Source organism: Phyllostomus discolor, chromosome 10, assembly GCF_004126475.2.
Source record: "Phyllostomus discolor isolate MPI-MPIP mPhyDis1 chromosome 10, mPhyDis1.pri.v3, whole genome shotgun sequence".
NCBI lineage: Eukaryota > Metazoa > Chordata > Mammalia > Chiroptera > Phyllostomidae > Phyllostomus > Phyllostomus discolor.
Genome location: NC_040912.2, coordinates 47,053,907 through 47,059,298, shown reverse-complemented (window position 1 = coordinate 47,059,298; position 5,392 = coordinate 47,053,907). Strand labels below are relative to the sequence as shown.

General features: G+C 43.5%; 1 non-coding gene across 1 annotated transcript; it reads left to right on the top strand.

The window, feature by feature from the left end:
* Window positions 1-3,685: 3,685 nt before the first annotated feature.
* LOC114508290 lies at window positions 3,686-3,874 on the top strand. The gene has a single exon (XR_003685531.1). It is a non-coding gene; the product is annotated as a U2 spliceosomal RNA (small nuclear RNA).
* Window positions 3,875-5,392: the final 1,518 nt, after the last annotated feature.

Sequence of the window (5,392 nt, the reverse complement as noted above, 5' to 3'; positions counted from 1 at the left end):
GGCGACGGCGGCGGCGGCCGCGGCGGCGGCGGCCAGTGCACGGGGCCCGCCCGCCCCGCTCCGCAGGGGCAGAGGGGGTGGGGACGAAGGTGCCCGCCGCCATTTTGCTTATGGGCTGCCGCCCTCAGCCGTTGCATTTCTTGAAGTCCCAAGATAGGCAACGGGAGGCGGAGAGGTGGACAGAATATGTCTTTTTCACAAAAGATACATTCAACAGTTCACCGAAGGTTTGGGGAAATTTCGGTATTTGGTGAGATTGGTTCTTTACCCCTTTTCCCTATCCCTATCGGTGAGCTTGGGTACGCCACGACACGGTGGGAGAATGACGGTAGGCCCTGGGAAGAACCACCTCTCCCATCACCCTCCTAAATCAATGCACTCTCCCCCACTCCTCAAACCACCTCAGTCCCGGTCTTCGCCTCCCCCTCTCCCCCCCCTCCCCAGTCAGGGCTCCAGTGCTGCTTGAACTCGGTTAGGGTGTAAGTCGACACCCACTAGGGGCTGAGAAGGATCCAGTGCGCAGGCTCCGAGCACCGGATAAAAGAGGAGCTGGCGAGGCCAACGCCGTCCTGATGGAGGAGCGAGAAACGGAAGAGGTCGGGGGGGCGAAGCAGCAAGAAAAATACAGCCACCGTCAGCGCCGTCTCCCTGCCACCGTGTATCGGGGTAAAACGTTGTCGTTGCAGTTGCCGTCGCTGTCTTCTACTTCTTTTGGCCCCAGGGACGGACTTCCCAGCCAGAGGGACAATGCGGGACGGGAGAGGGAATTCTTTTTATGTGACTGGTTCAATGGGGGAGGGGTAGACGGTTATCTCGAAGAAAAAAAGGGCAAGACCAAAGAATAAAACATGGGTTTCCCCCCACTAAAATGGCACGGTGGTTCCCGCTCCTGTTTTCGGGGTCTTTCCCCGAAATGGCGGTTTCCGTCTTGTCCTTGCCTCACTGCGACCCGGAGCCTTTGGTAGGCGGAGTGGGGAGAGGCAGAGGTGGTTCATGCAGCCAATTAGCGCTTGATGTGTTCTGTCGGGCGCGTTGCGATTGGCTAGCGATGACCTCATGCTGCAGCAGCGGGTAGGGCGAGAGTGGTTGGGGGAGGCTGTTGCAAAGGCAGAGAGGGAGAAGTGACGGTGGAGTTCGTTGCTGCCCCGGCGATGTGGAACTCAAGCAGTGGCGAAGGGAATCTCAAGGCTCTTCCCTGACATTTTCTCCTGTCCCTGCGCGAGGTGAGGGCCCCGGCTCGGCCTCTGCGGAACTTTAGGGCGCTGGCGCGGAGGAGGAGACACAATTTTTTCCGTGACTTTTGTAACTGCGTCAGGGCAAGATGGCGCTGGGTCTCCTTGGGGCGCGGGGGGAGAGGCACGTCCACCGCCGCCGCCGCAACGCATGTGACTGGGCTGCATTCCTGTGGGGTTTGGCTCAGTCCCAGGCTGGGGCGGGGGAGGGGAAAGGGCTTGGGCGGAGGAGACTGGTGCGGTCGGCTTTGGCGGCCTGAAGAGGAAGAGATGACTGTTTGAGAGTGCGTCCCCTCCCCCATACAGTTTACTGCTGCGACACGGGGGCGGTGGGGGGGGGTTGCGGGGAGCCCAAGGAGGGACACTCCTTACCGGGTGTGACGGCTAATGGAAGGAGGTTTGACTCCCTGTTTTGTTATCTACTTATCTCCTTGTAAAGTATACTTACGTAATGTGGCAGGTCCCTAATGTGGAAATCCGAATCAACTGAGTCCTTGAGGGCCACTAGACTGAATGAAAAGGAGAGGCTAGCTCCTGGGCCACAACGCTAGGAGTATCAATTATTTTTTGAGAAAACGTAGTTTCTCAGATCCAAGTAAGAAATGGCCCCTAAATTTGGAAGCAGGTTTAAAGAACACTCAGGAACCCCTTTTCATTTTCTAAAAGTGACAAGAAACCGTGGAATTATATCATCGGTATTGGGAGGGCCCTTTTCAAACTTTCTGTACCTCCCATCCGTACTTTATTCGCGTATCTTTCCTATCTGTATATTCTGTAACAATGTGCAATCTTACCAATGTATTTGCTTTTCTGTTTAAGTTTAGGCATCATTAGTAATACACAATAAAAACTGCTAGTGTAATCTGAAGTTTTAAAGCTGTTTTCGATACTTTTATGTTGTTATTCTGTCGCCCTCTTAACTAGTTTTCTTGAAGTTAAAATCACTAAATTTTAAGATTCCTGCACCATTATGAACGTTAAAACCTACTACTTTAAATCACTTTTGTCGAAGTGTGAGCTTCAGTTTTAGTTTTTGAAACCTTGCTAAGTGAAGATCTCCAGCAGTTCACGATTTCCTAAGGGCTAACTTGGCATATGCACTAAGAGACACTCATTTTGATTATTCCCACTTGGCTAAGCTAGTATAGTAGCCATCAACTGAAAGAGTGAAGATTTAAAATAATTCTCCAGTGTCTGCGAGAATTGGGAATTTTTCAGCTAGGACGTTTGCATCTGAAGCCTGGCTTGTTTTTTTTGACAGTGCCTCTCCTATTTGATGCCAGGAGATGTTTACTGGACCTGAAAAGATAAGTTTAACTTAGGGTTAAGGTTGCGCTGGTTCCTTTAGTGTTAGTTGTGGGCTTGGTAGGTTAAAAACAAGATTGATATTTTTAATTAATTCATGTATACTTAAGTCTTTACTCATTTTTGTGGCTTTTTTTTTAGTGAAGTTAACAATGGGAATGAACTGAAAAGCCAGTGATTAATCTATTTTTGTTCATTCCGAATATAAATGGGTGTTTTGCCTATAAGGACTTGTGAATAGCTTCAGTGGTCTATTGTTTGTAAGTTGTCTGAACTACCATCGCAGCAACTTTTACTCTTGCTTAGAGAAGAGGGAGTAAATATGATGTCAGATTTTTTAATGTAATTTTTAGACAGTTCCTAGTTTTTGTGTGCCTTTATAAGGAAAAGAGGCAGCTTATGAAAATAACTGTTTGCAATTACTAACTTTCTTTGACTACCTTACTGCTTTTTATGTTTGGCGGCAATTTCATTGGTGCCTGTTCCTGGATAATTCCTACATTTTCATCTCAGAGCTTCAGATGGAATGTGCAGGGGCCACAGGTTTCCTAAACTGTAAAAAACATTAAGCTTAGTACTTGATTCCTAAGAACTTTCTTCACCTATTCTCTCAATAAATAACAATTTATTTCACTTCTCATATTTCATTATCTTAGGAAATCATGCCCCAACCTTCCTTTCCCTATTACTCTTCAAATCGAACCCTGATGGGCTAAACTGAATACCATCTCTAAATAGTGTGCTATTTCATATCTTCAGTGCCTGTGTTCACAACTGTCTGAAGTGCTTCTTCCTGCTTTTAGTTAATACAGCTTGAGCCTTTGTCTCTGAAACTCTTCTGAATCACTATTTCCAAGTAAAATAAGCCAGTCTTTATATTGGTGACCTAACCCAATGCTTGACACTTTGTTGACATTCAGGAGTACACACTTCTTTAGAGATTGATAACACTTTACTATTGTACCATACAGTCCAAACTGTAAAATAATTTCATTTAAAAAAAATGTTTGACCATCAGAGTTTAGAGAAGAAATGAAAGATTAGGGAGGCCAGGGGCAAGGTCTTCTCTTAAAAGATGGAAATTGGACCCAGCTGATGGGACAGATAATTCTGCCCCCAAAAAGATGGAAAGAAAAAAAACTGGCCTTTTTGCTTCTCAGCCTTTTGGCTAAGATCAAGTGTCATATCTGTTCTTATCAGTTTCATATCTGACCTTTTCTATCCAAGGAGAGTATATTAAATATATTTCTGGAGCAGGGAGATGGAATAGGGACTTGCTCTGTCCATTCTGCGTATCAACAGGGTATTGCAGTACTTATGGGAATGGAGTACCAAGGAAAAAAAAAACTGGCCTTACTTTTAGTTGACATCCATATTTCTCAAATTGAGAGGACATTTTAACCTACAGAATTCCAACAGTATGTAAAACCAGAGATTTTTGTAGGTTGTATAATTCCTCGATGCATTTAGGGTTTATCCAGGTGTGTAGCACTGCTTGCTCTGATGTTGGAGGACTCAAGTTGTTATGCCCTTGAGTTTAATTATTTTCATCACTTTTCTTGTCATTGATTAGTGCCAAGTTCAAAGTAAAAATAGTCTGAATCATCTGTGACTTAATTGGATTTTGTTTCTGCATGAAATTTTCCTCTGCTCCACCCCCAGCCGACTTCAGTGTCCTCTAAATGTAGAATGAAAAGATTTATATCTGAGAATAGTTTGAACTTAAGTCACTAAATACACCTTAAAATGTTAGGGTTAAACAATGTATACAGCCTGATAAGTTTAACTTCCTTAAAAGTGAGTGAAATGCTATCTTTTCCTCAGCAAGGGGTTACTTACATGAACACTAAACCTGAAATCCATATTTATAAATAGTATTGAAAACTTTCAAGGGTTGTGGATACCTTGAATCAACTCAAATTATTTTTCTTAAGAGAGAAGTAATACATTTATTCCTAAGTATTCAAAAAACATTTTCAAAGTTACCTGCCTTCTGCTATCCAAAAAGATTAGGCCCATAGTCTCCCTATTGACTGTTTATGTTTAGTTCAAGTTTAAAACATCTTCAAGTATGGAATTTCATCTGGAAACTGGAGACACTAATAGTATTGTTTCCACCTAAATGAAGCAAATAAGCTAGCAAAAAAAAAAAAAAGGCTTATAGAGCCCACCATTCTCTGGACTGATTTAACAGTAGATTTAGTAAAAAGGGTCTTTTACTGTGTAACGCAGTGTCAAATCTAAAAGCAAGAGCCAGTGTAGAAGAGCTGTAAAATCTACCAGTGGTCCTTCATTTGCTTGGAGAAGTGAGTGGTGGTTTAAACAGAACAAAATTTTGAAGGTAACTAGTTTATTCCTATTTTGAGCTCATGCGGTTTTTTTTTCTTGTTTTGTTAAAAAAAAGTATTTGGCTGATGTGGCTCAGTGGATTGAGCGCCGGCCTGTGAACCAAAGGGATCTCTGGTTCGATTCCCAGTCAGGGCACATGCCTGGGTTGTGGTCCAGGTCCCCAATAGGGGGCACGCAAGAGGCAACCACACATTGATGTTTCTCTCCCTCTTTCTCCTCCTCTTCCCTTCCTCTCTCAAAAAATAAATAAAATATTTTTTTTAAAAAAAGTATTTTATGGCCTTTTTCTTCAATGAATATATTTGCCATAAGCATTGAAGTATGCAGCATTTATCTTGCATTGGACCTTTTATTAAAAAAATTTGGTTTGGGTTTTTTGTTTGATCCTTTTTTGTAAGCACACTGCAAAACAGTGGCAGTCAGCATTGTCTGAGGTATGGGATATATCTTAAATAAACAAATTTTGATGTGGTACTGGTCCAAAATAATTGTATATCAACCTAGTT